General features: G+C 43.2%; 1 protein-coding gene and 1 long non-coding RNA gene across 2 annotated transcripts in view; one reads left to right on the top strand and one right to left on the bottom strand.

Annotated features, from left to right (window-relative positions):
* Positions 1 to 3,225: 3,225 nt before the first annotated feature.
* LOC116850569 (alpha-mannosidase 2) overlaps positions 3,226 to 18,837 on the top strand; it is a 181,057-nt gene continuing 165,445 nt past the window's right edge. The window contains exon 1 of the mRNA XM_032829005.1: positions 3,226 to 4,983. The gene's annotated coding sequence lies outside the window, so the exon portion shown is untranslated. The remainder of the gene's footprint in view (positions 4,984 to 18,837) is intronic.
* LOC116850580 overlaps positions 8,132 to 18,837 on the bottom strand; it is a 298,594-nt gene continuing 287,888 nt past the window's right edge. Inside the window, exon 4 of the long non-coding RNA XR_004379377.1 lies at positions 8,132 to 10,658. This is a non-coding gene — a long non-coding RNA (uncharacterized LOC116850580). The remainder of the gene's footprint in view (positions 10,659 to 18,837) is intronic.

The following is an 18,837-nucleotide window of genomic DNA, read 5'->3' as shown; positions in this document are numbered from 1 at the left end:
TTCGAGCCGCACATTTTCCCCTCGGAAAGAAAAGTAATATTTCCGTATGATTTACATGCTGGGCGGCAGGTCGCTCGTTAATAATTCAATTTTCAATCTGGTCTTAATGCTCCCCTCCCCGACTTTTCCCAACTTCATCCCTCCTCTCTCTCTTCCTCTTTCTCTATTCTCCTTCGCCGCCTATCGTTCTCTTTACTTCGCGTCTTCGTGCTTCCTCGTCTCCACCCGCGCACTCCTATTTCCCTCCCCCTTCTTCCTTTCACTTCTTCCTTTTATTCTTCTTTTATCCTTTCTTTCGTCGGCACTTATTCCGCCGTGTCGGCGTCCAGATAAGGACGAAATAAGCATAAGGCGAGCGCGAATAAATTTTTACATCGCCGTCTATCCCGGGCTCGCCGCGTACTTTTCACGTCCGCGACTCGTAATCAAAAGCGGCGAGAAATTCGACGAGAAAAGAAAAAAAAGGAGAGGACAGAGAGAAGAGAAAGAAGTGGATATATCTCCTTTTTTAATGGAGATTTTATCGTTGAAACGCGAGAACGGCAGAGTCGGGGATACGCGCGTTAATGGCAAGACGGGAAGACCTTCAAGGTCGAAGCGAGTGAATTAAGCGGTCGAGGTTGGGCACTAATTAAAGCATGGCTCCGCGTCTCGAGGCTGCGGGATTGGTTGATTCGATTAGCCGTAGGCGAAGTTTCACGTCTCGTAGCCGGGGATACACGTTACGATGGCCTAATACCCAAATGAACCGCCACGGTGCATTACAAAGTGTTACGCGACCTGTAGACGCTCGAACGAGCTGCCGTCCTGCATCTTAAACCGCCGCGGAAATAACTCACGATTATTTTCTTACTTTATCAAGTAACTCGTGATAGAAGTAAGAAGTCATATCGATCATCGCAGAGAAAACACGAGCTACAAAAAGAAAGATTTCTTTTCCAACGCGGAACTTCCATCGCGGAGTTTCTCATTATTCGATCTTTTCTCCTTTACAAAAATTACGTGCAAAATATGTAAATGCAATATATGTGTCATTGAATACTAAATTAATCCTGATGGAAGGAAATATCGATGATATGTAAGTAACAACGCGCGCGAATTCTCTCAACCCGTTCGCGCAAGACGTTCCTGTTTCCTACTCGTGTCTCGTTTCGCGCGATCGTTCATTCTGTCGATATTTCCCAGCTCGTTTTCATTTAGTTCCGGTGCTCACGACAGCGGAAATATTTACAAGTTGCGGCAAATCGTAACGATTACAGGGCAGAAACGCGCAAACACGTCTTGTAATCGGAAGAACGAAAGCGTGGCGAACGTTTGCGCGAGCATTTCGATCAGGCGGATGCATCGATGCGTTCGTGAAGTTTGCGTGTAAAGTCCGCCGATACACCTCGGGCAGCGAGCGTATTACATTCCTTTAATCCATTTGCTTGTTCCACTTTTCCCCGAGTAACGCGATTTCGTAATTGAGCGAGCGTACGCGCTTCAAGTGCATGCAAAAGAATGTTGCACGCGTCCACAGCTACTATCGCGTTTCGCGATTAAGTCTGTACTGTTAGAAGAGCCGCCGTGTATTTTCTATGAAATCGCTTTGCGCCGCCCGGATCTTTAATCGCAAAGCGGAATATGTTACCTCTGCGGTGCCTCTGCGATGCTATCTTTCGTTTTGTCATTCAAGATCCTCGAGAAACGTACGAATAGAGAGAGAGAGAAAGAGAAAGAGAGAACGGAGAGAAAAATTACAGTAATGTATTCCGTGAAGATGAAAACAGAGATAATAGATAAAATCTAAATAAAAAATAGATATATTCCGTGAAGATAATAATAGAGATAATAGATAAAATCTATATAAAAATATATACAAATATATATACAAATATAATTATATATAATATTTATATATATATATACAAATATATATACAATGAAGATTTCGATCTTGTTTGCAAAATTCATTGTGCCTAACACCTATTACCTTTTACTTATCGATTTTTCTGACCGCTTCGTTAAAATTTGTTTTAACAAACATCTTAGCTAACTACATTGGGTGTTTCATTAAAATTTTGAGTGTCCAAATTACAGCGTTCAATCAACGAATAACTGGTGACGTAAGAAAATTTTCTTGAAGGTTAATGTGCGCACGAGTCGTGTCACTTGTTCGAGGAAAAATTCTTGCAATATCATCAAGACAGTGTCTTACCCCAAAACGGGGAAACTTAATTAGGAAACTTCCACCTAAAATGAAATTCAAGGACCTTCCCTCTGTGGAGTTTAATCAACGATTAATCAATCAAATTACGACGCTTTCAGGGCTAAATTCATTATGCGGTTTCTCGTTTCTCGGGAATCACGTTATCAAGAATGAAATCCAGAATTGAATAGGATCAATACAGATAAAGATCACGAGACTTAACCCCGAAAAACGATCGCGTGCGGAACGGAAAGACGTAGTTTTCGCTGATGCAGTGTCGATTTGGCTTTCGTCTCAAGGACAAATTACAGCGGTTTTAAAGGCCGACCTACCGCAGCCGCGATACATAAGTTGGTCTGAGGTACACGGAAAAAGTTTGTACTCCGGTTATACTTTGTCCAGTGCGCAAACTCGACCGGTCGTTCGACTCGGTCCTCCCCCCTCGCTTCTCACAGCCGACCCCTCCATCGCCGACTAACCTAACTGAGAACAGGTCCGACTTAATCGCGGGTGCTCTTGAGGAAGACTGTTACAACACATGTATTTCACCGAATGTTGTAGGGGAAATAAAAATATAAAGTCGCATCGTCCGAGAATTAAAGACAAAAATCACAGACAAAGAATCACAGAGAGAACATTCTCACGTGTCAAAATCAATGAGGTAAATGTGTGTCGCAAGGTGACCTAGTCTGCCTTTATATCTTTGAACGCGAACCAAGTTGATGAAATACTCGATGGAGTCTTTAGTCTTCCTAAAAATATTTCCTAGGAGAAATTATATTCCTCAATTATCTATCGTCGAAACGAGAAGATACCATTGCGCAGATACACTTCATCGTGGTCAAAGCATATCGTGGCTGCACTAGCGTTTCGTTTAAACATCTCGACGAACGGATCGATGCTCACCGAGGGTAGTAGAAAGCGTCCTCGGCACGCGAGCCAACCAACAAGAGCGAAACTTACTTACCGACGAAGCAGCGGCGTCTCGGGGCGACGGTGGCGGCAGCTTACGGTCCTGTGAAATATTCCTCTCGCTCTCGCTCACCCTCTTCCAGACCATAGCGCCGTTTCGGCGTCTCTGTTCTTCACACTCGCGCAGGTCGAGTACCACCGTCGGAAGGTCGTCCGGCCTGTGTTCCTCTCTCTCTCTTTCTCGCTCGCTCTCGCCAACAGCTCTCGTTCTCCTCGCTTTGCTCACCTTCTCCCCCGTGTTCTCTCTTTCACTCCCTCTCCCTCTCGCTCCCTCTCTCGCTCTCGCTTTTCGCGACGCGTCGAATGGTGGGGCGCGGGTGAACGCGGGTCGGACGACAGTCCTTCCGCGGATTGCGGAGGTCGTGTCGTCCAAGTCTCGTGCTCTCGATGCTTGTCTCGTTATCCTCTCGACGCCAGCTCGGCGTGCAGTTCTCGCGAGACGCGGTCGACGTGAGCCCCCGCGTGGCATGGCCGTAGAGTGGACGCACGGAGAAGCGCACACAGAAAGAGAGAGAGAGGGGGGGAAAGAGAGACAGAAACAGAGATAAAGGGAGAGGGAGAGAAAGGCACAGGAGCAGCGTAGGAAAGCGTCGTCGCCGCTCGCTCGTCGCTTCTCGTCCTTCGAAGAACACCACTGTCGTGTTGCACCGCGACGAACCCTTGTCTCGCGACTCTCTCGCGACGTGTCGCGTGGGCGCCCATCGCGACGCCGACACCGCGCCTAACTTCCCGTATCTCCGCGAGGTTACCGGTCACGTCGTATCGGACGACACCAACTGTCATCGTTCACGGTGCACCGCGTGTGCTGCGACGCGTGCACGAGAGAGCGCGCGATTTCCTTACACTATGGTGGTGGTGCAGGAGCCCCATAATCCACGCCGAGCGCGATCAATGTCAGAGCATGACGATCGACTAACGTATTCTCGTAACACCAGATAGGTTCAACTGCGCTGCGACTGATCGCTGCGACTGATCGATGCGACTGATCGGCGTGACGTCACGTGCACTCGGATTTCGGAACGTGCAATTGGTGCGTCGCGACCGAGCTGTGTTCCAGAGAACTCCCTAGGATCCCATCGGGATCCTATTCCGTAAATTGGTAATCCGACACCACGACTGACGATCGAGGGATCACTCGTCCGGCACACGGCTCGGAAAGCCACTCGCGGGCAGGCGTCGACATTCCGATGGACATTTCGGACGGTACGTACATAAAACTGTACATATCAATCGGCGATCGATGCTTCGCGCGCGACAAGCTTCGTTCGAACGTTCACGCGTCGCGTAACGACTCTCGTCGCGATTACATCGAATGACAGTCGTTTACCTTTGTGGCGATCTCGACGCGGAACGCGAACACCGGCTCGAAGAAACGAATCCGCGAGATTCCTCGTATCCGTGGGATCCTCTATCGACTCGGATTTATCGTTCATGGCGCGAAGTGCAAAGTGAACAGTGTGCGCGAGGGGGAAGGTGCAAGCGGCTCAACGAATCGCCGCGTAGCGGCGCTAGTCACGTGACGCGCTCAAATTCGACTGCCCGCTCCCTTGACTTTGAACGACCCGCCATTCCGCGAGAGTCTGTCGAGCCGAGGTGAGCGGACAGGTTGGTCAAAACTAAAGCGCGTCTCTCGGAGTGGGGCCGGAGTGAGTAGTTTCGGTGCTCGTTCACGGCGAGTAAGTACCGCGTCGCGGAGTGCCGCGTTGATAGTTTCGTGTGACCGGACGAGGAGAATGTGACTGGCCCGGGATCGTCGAACGCGATCGTCGAAGGCGCCCTTGACGGCTTCGTCGCGGCCACATGCGGAGCTGTGATGACTGCGGGTGAGTACAATGAGAGACAGAGATCCACGGGACGACTCGTTTAGCTTTAAAGAGAAACGAACAAACGTGAAAAACGAGAAAAGATCGGATATTCGCGACATCGTGGATACAAGCGCTACGAATTTCGCGATAATTTCGCTGTAAAGGGAGAGATAATCATCATGGCGGCGTATATTTCGAGATCGAAACTATAAACGCGAAATTGTGCCGTAGTGTGTTAATATACATCGATTGAATCCAACCGCGTTATTAATTTCGTAACTATATCGGGCTGTTAGGTCATTATTTCTACTAATAATACGCAATTAATCGCCATGCTAAATATCGTAGCAATAGTAATAATCACGATAATTTCAAGTGACTTGCGTGTATTTGAGTATGTGTTTTCCCGGGCTCTAAATCTAACCTCAAAGGTCTTGACGGTGTATTGAACGTTTTTTACACACACGCGTACACACCTACAAAAGAAATACGTGATCATAAATTCTGATGCATATGCTAATTAGTTAATATCCGAAATTCTTTCATTCTTGTTTCTCGTTAAATAATCAATTATTTTTGAGAAAAGAGAATGTGTGTGTGTGTGTGTGTGCGCGGGAAAAGAAATATTCTTTCGTTTACTTCTTGCATCATGAATAACTACATAATCCGCGCTCATCTTTTATGACTTTTTCAACCTTGGCGCATATGATGCTTGCCTTTTTCAAGGCAGAGAGATAACGAAATACGGGAATTACCCGTTTTTTATGCCAAATGAGTCGTCAATCCTAATAACTTGACGCGTCTTTGTGTAATTACGCGATGACCATTGGGTTCTCATATGTATCTAAAGTCGTTGGTATCTTGCAATTATGCAATTTTCGCATTTATCTCTAAATATTTACGCATCACGTTTATGTAAACGTGAGAGATTATCTTGCTGCGTTGCTTAATTTGATACCGCATGTATTTAACGTTAAATCTTTCGGGTTTATCGGATACGACGCCGTTTGTGTATCAGATTCGTTTTGACCTTCGGCAACGTATTGAAGGTGCTTCGACAGACGCTCGGATCTGAATTGTTCGTTGTTGTCCCACGAGACAAAAGGAGAACAATGATCATTGTGGGAAGAAACTGTCAGTTTCATTCTCTTCTTTCTGAACTTCCTGTCGCTCTCGGTATCGGCCAGATTCGACCGCATCATATTTCTCGTGTTGGCAACACGTCAATGACAAAAAATCAAGCAACATCGCCGTTGCGGGACGAGTGTCTGCCGTAACACCGCGAGAAAAATGCGTATCACGGATGTGTATGATTTATGCATGAATCACCGGTTTGTCTCGAATCAATGACGGCAAGAAGTTCGCCCTGCTCTCTTCGCTGTCGACGTATCCCGCTCGCCGAAGTTGCTGATTGCGCCCGCGAACTTCGCGTCGTCCTCGCTGTCTCATCTAAAATGTATAAACCGCATCAGCAAACTCGTTAAGCACGATCGCAAACAATCGCCATCTTTACGAGTGAGCGAAATGTCGACTGGAAACAATCGATATTCTCGAGGAATAAATTGCTGATTAAAAATCGGCATACTAATCCCGCGATGCTCGACACGAAACAGCACTTTCGGTAGATAACGTACAATCATGCACTATTGATCCTTAAATAATCGCGTCGAATCCATTTCATCTGAGCAATGTACTTTTTCTCTAATCTTTAGATGAAGACGGCCTTGTATTGTTGAAACTTGAAATTTTTTAAATATGTACGTATCTTTTCCTTTCGTATAATTATTCAAATTATTCTGACTGTCAACAAGATTCGTAATAATATAAACATTCTTTTACGAAACACGTCGAATAACGCGACGCGCCATAATTGAACAAACTTTATAAACAATTCTTCGCGTGAACAAGAAGAAGCTCTACAGAAGAATTGTTCAATCATCAAAAATCGAGAAAAGCAACGTGACATACGCAATCGCATTATGATTCATCTTGTAAACAGCGTTCTTCTTCCACAAAGAAAAAATCGCGAAGTTTGGAAAGTCTCGTTTTAATTGAGAGACTTCAATAATAGAACAGAAGTTTCAATAATATGCGATGATTCGAAATAATATTCCGATCTCCGTGCGCCAAGATCTCCCAACTTTCTCGCTTGCTACCGTTTAATGTTTACGCGAGAAGTTACGTTACGAGACTTTTCGCGATCGATTTATTCGTGGTCGGTGAATTCTTTTTACCATTTTATTCGCATGTTCTGCAGCTAGAAAGTTCCGCCGGTGTAGGCTGAACCTTTCGTTTCAGTTAATGGTCGCGTGTCTTCGACGAAAAGTGGAGCGAACTAGCGTTTTATCACCTGTCCCGTTTCAAGGTCGTAAACGTTTCTTCCCAGGTCTCGTTCCTGGACTAAGATATGTCGAGTGTGTCTCGATAAAAAAAAAAGAAAAAAAATACTATGATGCTAAACGCGAGAGTAACGCTGAAAGCCCATTGATCCAAGCGTTGCGTTAACCGTTGTCGACTCTACGAGGCTGTGTACGTCGATTCTATGAAAAATGCGAACTCCCAATAAATTTTTGTTGAAAAGAATAAAGTTCATGCCACAGCGATTTAAAATGAAGGACCATTCATTGAGTTGCGAGGCACAAATAAATTCTTCAACCTTTTTTTTTCAAAAAATTTACGTTTCTACACTTCGTAATGCGTTTCTTCACAAGGATGCGAATCGATAAACTCCAGATTCGCGCGAGACATTATCAGAGTAAAATGATGATGTTTCCTCGGGGCTTCTGCGATCCCTGAGGTACTATCCATTGAGTTACGGAGCCCGAGTAAATTCTTGAACATTTTTTTTTCTAAAAATTTATATTTTCGCGCTTCGTGACGCGCTTCTTCACAAAGAATCAATGATAAACTCCAAATTCGCGCGCTACATTATCAAAGCGAAGTTTTCTCGGGACTTCTGTAACCTTTGAAGTACTATCCGTTGAACTGGGAGACCCAAATACATTTTTATCATATATTTTGTTTTTTTTTTATTTTTTAAATTAACATTTTCTCTTGATGACGCGCTTTTTTCGAGAATATGAATTGATAAACTCCAAATTCACGCACGATATTGCCAGAGCATTGAAGTGGCGATGTTTTCTCGGGGTCTCTGTGATCTCTCGAGATATGCGACTCGTTCCTTTCCCTGTTTCGCCCAATCGTAATTGAAAGCCTTCCAGCTGTCGCGCCGGTTCGCCGGCGTCGCGTGTCCGTTTGCAGCAAACGAAGCAGAAGCTTCTTGCACAAAGTCCGAACCCCGTTTCGGTATTCCCGTAGATTAGCAGCCGGTGGAATTTTACTCGTCCGACCAGTAAAATACCAAGAACGCTTCTTGTCCCTTCATGCAGCAGCAGCTACCGGCGCGGCGTTCGGCTCTCTCGCAGCGACGGTCGTAGTTTAACTCGTGTACCGATCTTTTCGCGCGCATAGTAAGATACCTCGTCGTAAAATACCTCCGTTTTATTAGAAGGGCGAAGAATTCTGCTCGCGACGAACTGCGTGTCGTGGACGTCGCTGTGAAATGTGTCGGAGACGGGAAGTGGTCGCGTCCCGCGTTGCAGTCTTACACACAGGCTCTTTTAGAGGTGACGAATTTTCTCTGAATTGTGGAGATCGAAAGTCGTAAACGTGGCAGTTGTTTCAACACTGATGCTGCTGCTGTAAGCACGTCATCGAAAATGGAAAGAATTTCATTTCACCAGCGAAACTTTATACCAGAGAGTTCGCGCAAATATCATCTTTTTAAATTTCATCTTGGGTCGGATTTTAATGAAAGATTCAATATTGCGCGAATGTTTCTATTTACGAAAGAGGTGGCGAATTTTCTCCAAATTGTGGAGATCTGGCGATTGTTCCAACACTGCTGTAGCGTAATCGAAAATTCAAGGAATTTTGCACGAAATTATATACACCAAAACTCGCACAAAATGATATTTTTGAGAATTTCACCCTGGATTGAATTTGACTTGGATCGGATTTTAATGCAAAATTCAATTGCGCGAATGTTTCTATTTACGGAAAAGAGAGAGAGTCGCGATGGAAGTTGAGGGAAGTTTCAATACAAATTCAACGGAAAATGCGCGACTTCCGACGTTTCCTCCATATTCGATGAATTCCTCGAGTCTCCCCATTCTCCTTATGAAAGTTTTACGCTGTCGCGTATATTCTGCCGCATATTTGGACGATGCACCTGCATTTCTGTCGATACCTGTTCGGGTGCATCTTCGCGCGCGTTTACGCAGACGTGTCGGTATCCGGCGTGACATTCGGATACTCGTCTACCCCGTTTCTTTCGCAACAGCTCGGATATCTCTCCTCGACAGGTGGGATTCTCTAAAAGTGCTTGTATCACGAACCCGTAAAACAGCAGGTTTTTATCAATTTCTCGATTATATCACGCGTCGAGGCCTACAGTCGCGATTGGCTATCAACAAAGGAGATGATATCATCTCTACGTGATACACAATTCAATCAATTATCTCGGACACGCAATGACATATTATTGACGATAAATGTCTGTTAATTTATTATATCACAGTCAATTTATTTGTCGTTTGTTCCTTCGTGATTACATATCTATTAATTATCGGAAAATGTTCTCTCTATGAATAATAATTTTTAATTATTATGTTCATGAGAGAAAGACGCCGACATTAATTAAATCGACGTAACGTGCAAATTAAATGAAAATTACGAATGTGGAATACTAAGCTCGTACACGCGCGAAATTGGGCCGCGAACTTAAAGGCAAACAAAAATTCTCCCATCGCCCGCCGTGAAATTAGGTTTCCAGCGCATGTTACCGTTTCTAAATAACGTCGATTCAACCAACGCCCACCTTTCGCTTACCAAAAAGAGAACGCACGGTAGAGCGTTCCAACTCTCGTCCAACTCGAACGTTCTCTTGTGGCGTTTGTTTTGAACCCGTGCACGTGTAGATTCCAGCGTGGAGAACGCGTTCGTTCGTTTCGGAACTAGGTCCGCTGCACTCGATGGGCGCAAAGCGAGAAGGAAAGGAGAACGGGTGATAAGGGCGAGTCATTGGTGAGCGAGTTTGTGGAAAGAAGCACGGTATGTACCGAGAGGGAGAGAGAGAGAGAGAGAGAGAAAGAGAGAGGGAGAGAAGGGAGAAAACTAGAGGATACTCGCTAACACCGAGCGGCGGGTCGAGGAACGAAGCATGGCAAAAGTTAACGGTATATTAACCATTCATCCAATTAGCGTGGATCACACACGGTTATGCGTCGATGGAAACTGAAACTGGCGTGACACGTGTGGGACAGGAGACGGGATGAGAAATGAGAGGGAGAGAGGGGGGAGAAGGGGAGAGAGGCTTCCGTTTTGTCGCTAAATTACGTACGAGCCTGAAGCCGGGTCTCGAGACTCTCTCGGTTGAAAATGACGAGGCGAATTGACAATTTTATGATCGCGCGCGCTGGCCCGCCTGTCTCGATCCTGTTCTTCGGGCCGAAAATCCGTTTCGCGTCCTTTACATTCGCACACGTGGAATATTCCATGACGCCGGGAGCTCCTTTCGTAACGCCGCACAGACGAAGATTGTATTGGCGAAGTCCGTGCATTCCGTTGCTAAAACAAGATCCGTCGTCGCGACAATTTTCGTCCGAATGAGTGCCGCATTATCATTTATGGCACTGAAAAAAAGAAATGTTTTATTGTTATATTTATGACTACATAATCATAGAAAAATAATTACTATTGTGAAGGATTACAATATCGAGAAAGCTATTTTTTCTCTTTTAATTAAATTTTACTATTGTAAAAATATTAATGTTAGTGATGATAATCTTATATGTTTGTTGCCGCTATCACTTTCGCGTTAGAACAAGCAGGAAATTTAGCTGTGGGGTAAAAAATTAATCATAATTTAATCATAATAATCATAATCTAAATTAATCATAATCATAATTTTCATTGTATCAATCGTTTATCAATTGTATCAATCATTTTTTTTCTCTCAATGCGTAGACGCGACATTACGCTTGGATTTTTTATCAGCCATAACAAGAAAAATTGCGCAAAATTCTTTTATTCGAACAGGAAGCTTATCTTTTCCTCAAATTCTCGAGAGAACACGTCAGTGCGGCTTAATCGAATACACGAATAGATAATTACATACTCCGCTGTCGTGCATCAAATTGGATTCATACGTGGCCTCGACTTTCACGTGACCGCCACCACGTACCGCCTAGTACTAATTCACTTTATTTCCTCCTCTTCTTTTTTTCCTCATTTTTTTCTTTCCTTTACTCGAGTAAAAGAGAGCACGAGGGAGATACGAACAAGAGTGCATTTAACGAACAGGTCGCGTTCGTAGTTGCCAAGTCACATGTCGTGACCGGCTTTGCACGCGGAGTCTCAGAAGCGATGTACTTTTTCCGAACTGTGAATGTGTTAGGTGTTTAACTAAGGGAGACGGTGATTGTTTTAACGTTGATGCGCGCGTTACTAATGCCTTATAGAAGACTCAGTAATTTGGGGAGATCTCGAGAGCGAAACATTTAACATCATGTTCTTCATTCTTTGAGTAGACCTTGCTCGCGATTCTTAATACAAGAATTAATTGCTAAAGTGCCAAATACCGCGAGTGCCCAGCCGCGAAAGACCACGTAGTCGCTGAAATTTAAGGAAAGCTGTTCGTTAAAATACACTCCAGAATGCTTTTTCCGGAATGAGATATCCTCGCAGTCGAGCGACGTTATTTTTCTATCTCCCACCGAATTCGCGCCGTGTCTCTGCGCAGGGAGATCCTTTTCGTAATTGGCAAATAATGTGTTTATATTGGCCTTTTATGTTACGGTGCATTAGCGATGCACGATGACGTAGGTGGATAAAAAGAACTCGAGCCGGCGATTACGCGTATTTACGTGTACCGCGTTCGACAGTGCTCGCGTTGGTTTATTTGCGAATGGTATAGCGCGTGGCGTGTATACAGGGGCAAACGTTTTGCGAGTGTTTATCGAAGTTTTTACGTACGATAACGCGCGTTACACATACAAATATTTCGGTATTTTCCCGGTTGCCGTGGAAATGGTCGGCGCCATTCTTTTTGCGGTATATGATAATCTAGTTCGTGATCTAAATCTGATCGTTAAAATGCTATGATCCTTTCCATATATCACATGTGGAAATAGCGCTCGCCGAAACGATTTGCTCGAATATAACGAGTGCTTCAACTCAAGCTGAGGGTCGAAATAGTACGCTTAGTAGGCACCATTTTTGTCACAAGATTATATCGAATGAGGAATCTTGTTTCGCTGCACTGTGAAAAAAAGAAAATGGTTGAGTTAATGAGAGTTTGCTAGAAAGAAAAAAATTCGTTCAAGCGAACGTTTAGTCAATCAACGAGTCACATAGTTGCTGTGATGACTTATCGATTGATGGGATGAATGCGATTCGGTCGACAATTATATCGATGCAACATGTTGTTGCACTAGCGCGTAATTTGTTCAACGGATGCAATATTTCTTTGAAGGATAAGCGCCGATTTTGTCGATCCAACCGCTCTTCTTTTTCTCGGTATGTAGAGATTTTTTACTTATTGACGAATTCGCGATGATTTATTTGCCGTTGCGAGGCACATCATACATTATGTAAAACGATGATTAAGTTATGCTTCTCTCAGCGAGTGAATTATATATTTAGTGAGATATGGATCGCGTACACTCGTGATATTCATAACAAGCCTCCTAATGAAATATCCACGAGCTTCCCTATTGTCGAAGCGCGACACGAATTGCGTTGTAACCATCGATTTTATTCGAAAATACCTGGCTAACGTATATCACTATGAACTTGGCAGATTAATGTTTCTGCGCTCGTTACGGCAAACGTTTATACCGTTGCGTATGATTTATGGCGTACGTTAGACGTGGCATTAAATCGACTTACGATCCTGTCGTGATACCGCAACTGCTACGTAGCTTTGTCGCATCGGAGGCGGATAGCAATGAATTGGAGGTGATTAAAACTGCATAAATGCACTTTCTATCGAAATCCAATCAGAGGATCGGTATTTTTTTTCTTTTTTTTAATAATTCTGGACACACTGCTTCAATTTTTTGTTAGAAATTTTGCAAACTCAATTTTAGAGATTACTGTAAAAATAAGCAGAACATATGAAATTCATAAAGTATATGTCAATAATTATGAATTGTTCTCAAATAATTTGTCAAATGACTTCTGCGAGCTTTTGATATCATCAAGTCCAAATTGCAAAGTGGAAATAACGCTACAGGAAAATTATTTAAAAAATCTCGTCGTTTTGATTGTGACGTAACATCTTTTAAAACAGATTCTCCTCATCGTCCGCCGCTTTTCCACGTCGTTACTAGCGTTTGAAAAAGTCATGATTAATTATCTATCGTTAAAACTACTTCTTTCACTCAACGGATTAGCCGATTTGTGATAAAAATCGTTTCAAGTCCTTGTATTATGTACAGTGCCGCAGTTTGGCGCCTTTGAAAGCTAAAGAGAAAGGTGTGCTATAGATAGCAGAAAGATTCTCTTTCTCTCTCCTCCTTCTTCTTCCTCTCTCTCTTTCTCTGCCGCTCTCGCGCAGATATCATCGAGATATCGCCTAGCAACGAAAGCTGATAGCTTCCAGTGAATCGATAGACGCCCTGTAATGCAATATATCGGATGGCACTCCTCGGCCTTCGGCCTATGCTCGTTCGCCCTGTCTCTGCGTCTCTCGCTTTCCCTCCCCGCGCCGTCTCGTTCTCTCTATCGCGCCGCTCTATGTACTCGAGAGTCCATGTACCCCTGCCCTTGAGTAAATACATTTATTCCCCTCTCACACACTGGAGCGCCGCTCGCGTGCGTGTGTGTACGCATGCAAATTCGTACGCGACATGCGTTTGCCCGTGAGGCGTGAATCGAACGCAGGAAGTCAACCATTGCAGGCTGCAGCGAGCTCCGCTTTGACCACGGCCACGGCGAATTTTTCCTCTCGAATTGAATCGTCACTCATTTCGAATGGAGATAAGTTTACAACGGCGCGCGTACGCGATTAATATACGAAGACTTTCTGAACGAGCGCACCGCCGAACGGCGGAAAAAAGTGGAAAAAGCGTAGTTAATGGTGGGAAAAATTTATGCGCGGAAAATGTCATTTATTCGAGAGTCATGGTTGGCGTGACGTTTGATCTACATTTGAAATCTTCGCGTGATGGAAATATTCCGTATTGAACGCGACGTTCAATTCCAGCCGCACTTCCAATCGACACCGCGAAGTTCGATTTCTTTTTTTTAATATTCGTTTTATTAAATATATACATTCGAATAAGAAATATATATTATCGCGCAAGTGTCATTTGCAAGTTATGTGTATGATACATTACGCGTATCATATTACGCGAACAAATACAGAGCTCAAAATTTCACCGTAATTAACCAGATTCAAAATTTAGCTTATTATATTGTAAATTTTCGCGTCGAAACTCGCTGTGTCGCGGATCTTCTTGCGAAGGTGCTTTTTGTGTAACGCGCGACGCGACACCTCCAGGGCGTAAAATCAGTATCGCCACCAATACGCATACGTGCGACGAGTACGTGCATGTGCGTATATACGTTTATTTTAGTAGAAAAAAAGCGTTGATCGATTTTCCGCCGCCCGAGTTGGCTGATGCGACGTATGACGACGCGTATTTCCGCGTTCGCGTGGGAAATTACGCTTTTTATTACGCCGTTTCCGCGGGCGTCTGAAGAATGCTCGGCATTTCTCGCGCCGTTGAATATTCACCATTCGTCGAAGAAATTTCATTAAAAACAAGCGAGCGGCGTCAATGCCGGTATCACGCGCGCGCGTACGATGCGAGCTCTTGTAATTATTACATTGCTCTCGCTCAATGAAGGGCCTCGCTGAATGCTTTCGCTGAGACAGAATTCAACTTGGAATCACACAATAACAAACTCGCCCAACGAATCGTGTCGTTAACACTTCATCCGATGCACAAGCGCGATCTGCTCACTCGGACATTGTTTGATTTCGTCCTCAGGATATTACGTGCGATTTACGCGCAACACGCCCAAGTACGAGGCGTAATATAACTCCGTGGATTTATTCTACGTCACGTTCGCGTATCCCATGATTTTATGCATGACGGTCTGCCATGTACGATGTGCTGCAACGACGTTACCGTTTAGCCCTGTATCCTCGCGGTGACGGGTGTGTCAAGTTTTGTAAGGGATCCAAAAACTTGTCCGTGCCGAGAACTTGACGATCGGTCGTTCACACTGCTCAGTTGTATAAGCCGCGAGGGACTGCCAAAAGCATAGCCGATCGTTTTGGGTCTCCTCAGGAGTATCTATTTCTTCTCATTAAGGAAGGGTACCTTTTTATTTTTTGATCACATACATCTGAGAAGCCGATTATAAGGATATAATGTGATATAAATATATATAAGTAGCAGGTTTAACTGCTGTTCTTCCTTAATAATAGAGAGCCATACCTTTACTTACAAGTAAACCTACCCAAAAGTTACACTCCGATTTCTTTCTAATTTGGCATAAACGTAGAAGTACAAAAAATATTTAGGTTATATTTTTTCATTTTGGCCCACTTTGAGTTTCACGGGCAGTTTATAACTTTTTAATGTTCTCACTCCTATCATCAAGTACAACAAAAATGCATAAAAAATAAAATTGAATACAAGATATGTATGTATGTATTTTTTTTTGGTTTGTTGATTATGAATATGAAGTCAAATGTGTAAAATTATTTATATAAATAATAAAATGTTAATTAAAATAAAATTTTAATTAAAATTATCGGATTTCTTGGTTTGGCCGAGATTCGAATCATTTTTGACTAATTTAACAGAGATTTGGAATATTTCGGTTGGAATTTCGGTTAAAGAAATTTAGAATAGTTCGTGTCTCAGCTGTGCCGATTTTGTTAAAATTTTGATTAAAATTGCCGGATTGGCCGAGATTCGAGCCATTTTTTATTAATTTATTACAAATTTAAAATATTTCGGTTGGAATTTTGGCTAAAAAATTTAGAATGATTCGTGTCTCAGCTATGCCGATTTTGTTAAAATTATTTAACTATATTTTGTATTCAATTTTATTTCTTATGCATTTTTGTTATACTTGGCGATGATAGGAGTGAGAACATTAAAAAATTATACTGCCCGTGAAATTCAAAGTGGGCCAAAATGAAAAAATATGACCTAAATATTTTTTTGTACTTCTACATTTGTGCCAAATTAGAAAGAAATCGGTTCCTTTTGGGTAGATTTACTACTACTTGGGTAGGTTTGTTAATATACTAAAGGTTAGTATACTCTAGGAGAAAAAGATATCCAAAAAATAAAACAAATATTTATCTGGTGGATACTAGTAGCATATTTGCTTAAATCTAAATTCTTTTATTCGGATATTATAAACACAGAGTTGCTTTCATAAAAAAAATTAAGGTTTTCAGGAAATATACATCTTATTTGAAAGATATTTTATTAGTAAAAAAGTAAATATATTATTATGTAATACCAATATTTTATTATGTAATGCCAAATATTTAGATATTTTTTATTACTTAGATAATTTTTCTTTCGGTGTAAAACCCTTATTTGTACGTGGAAATTTGATTGGATTAATCAAATTTCTGCTGAAATGTGAACGAATCTGAAACTTCTGGTTAGGGTTATCAGAATTTCTGCTTCGTTTATATTTCACCAGAAATCTGGTTTATACCGCCAAACTTTCTTTTCATATTCAACATGAGTATGTCGATCTTTATCTAAGTAATATCAAACATCTTGAACGGTTTAAAACTTCAACTTACAAACGAAAAAAAGGGGAAAAAGAAAAGGAGAGGAAGAGAATTCGAAATTTACGTACTGTGCATAACTAGTATACAAATTTTTGGTCGGCGGTTTACCTCTACACGCTATCTGCGCATCTCACCGAATATGCATTAATGATTCCCCGTGACGCACCGCACCACAGTGATGCACATTGCAGGTTATGCGGTGCGTTTGCGCGCGTACATCACCTCTGCTCTAGATGGTTTGATGGAGACGACGACCCGGGTCTTAGATGCCATTTATGGATCCGACCGCGCGTCGTCTTCCTCGGTAGTGGTGGTGCACGTCCTCGTCGAGCCGGGTCGGATGTGTTTCTTCGTTGCAGAAAGCGATACGAGTTTCCCCGTCGCGTACGGACTTATTAGGACATACTCTATCCCTCCTCGGTAGGATAAAAAGAGGAGGAGAACGGAAAAACGCGCGCGCGCGTTCGGAACTTTCAGCGAGAAATCTCGCTCCACGGGGAAAGGAAACTTCTCACGATACGTCGCCGCTGAAAAAGGCGAGAAAATCAGTTTACCGGCCGCACCGCCGGTAACGACTTATTTCATCAAGATGGAAATTCGATAGCGCGGACGATACCGCGCGGGTACGTCCGACGTCGTTCTACAATGCTTAATTATCGCGACGAAGAAAAGGCGTACTCTCGTCCCCGAAGCTCGTCTTCGCCTTTTGCTCTTTCAAAGCTCCACGTTGCGCCCTCTAGCGTCTGAGAAAATAATAGAGAGGATGGCTATATATATACATATATATACATATATAGTCGCAAGATCGTTGAGATTAAATTTTACGTATTTCACTTCTCTCGTAGAACGGGTTCGTTACGGAAGTTCCTTTCACTCTAGCGCAAAGATTCCGCGCCTCGGGAGAAATAAAGTATAACAATCGTTTTATCCGGCCGTTACTGTCACGATCGCGCTCATTTTATCGCGATATTTGAAACAGTTTAAAATTACCTTTCTGAATATTCCAATAGAAAATTTGGTTAGATTTTGGTTTAAAGTGCGGAATATGTCTGGAATAGCGCGACGGGGCAAGCATAATACAGATTAAACCGGTCCAATTTTATTCCGCAATAATTCCGCAAAAATGCTTTCGCTGGTATTTTTACGTTTTGCGGACTGGCCGCGCGATGTACCGCGCTGTACATGTACGTATATGACGCGCGACGAGAAAAGAATCAGTAAAAGAAGCGAGATTTAATCGCAATGACGCTGCAATCTTTTCCGCGTTTGCTCGTAATTACGGTGGACGTGTATGGTGGAAGGAAGTGGCGATGAAAAAGGGAAATAGAGGCCGGAGAGAGGCCTTCTTCTCAAAATACGGGAAAACGCCGCGAAAAGCTTCGCGTGTGTGCTTTTGCGCAGCACAGGACGAATCTTCCGGCGATACATCTGTTATTGTCGGTCGTTTAATATGCAATTCTCTTATTGCAAAGTGAATAACGGAACAGAGAGAGAAAGAGAAAAAGAGACAGATTTTTGCGTTTTACGTTACCTCTCCTTTGAAAAATAATATATAATGACATGATGACATGGTTTGGCGGATTCGTGAAATTTATACGATATTATTTCACATTTATATTACATCCCGTTCGGTTATATGAACGGCGAACGTCGTGTTTCGCATTATTATGAGTGCGCCGCGTCGATTTGCATCGTTTATCAAAGGAAATTCTCGTTATTCCTTTATCAGCCTTTATCGTTTAATTTTCTCTCTTTGATTTCCTTTCTTGAGGAAAGTCGATGAGTACGACGTGGTTCTCGACGTGGTTCATCGTCTCTCCCCCTTCGCCTCTCCCTCTTCCTCTTTCTTTCTGTTTTTCTCTCACTTGTTGTCAGGATTTTTCTGCAGTCAGCGGATCTAGCGATACGGCGAGACGGTAAACTACCAAGCGCGAAGAGAAAACTTGAAGCACAGAGATGTTTTATTTCGTTGACCCACCGTCTTTATCCCGGTTCAATTGCACGTTTTATTTCCTCGACTAGTCATTTATAGAGCG

The sequence above is a fragment of the Odontomachus brunneus genome, unplaced genomic scaffold (genome assembly GCF_010583005.1).
Source record: "Odontomachus brunneus isolate Ranch 3 - 2012 unplaced genomic scaffold, Obru_v1 Obru_scaffold_149, whole genome shotgun sequence".
Classification (NCBI taxonomy): Eukaryota; Metazoa; Arthropoda; class Insecta; order Hymenoptera; family Formicidae; genus Odontomachus; species Odontomachus brunneus.
The sequence above is the reverse complement of the archived record's forward strand: the minus strand, read 5'-3'. Positions and strand labels throughout refer to the sequence as shown.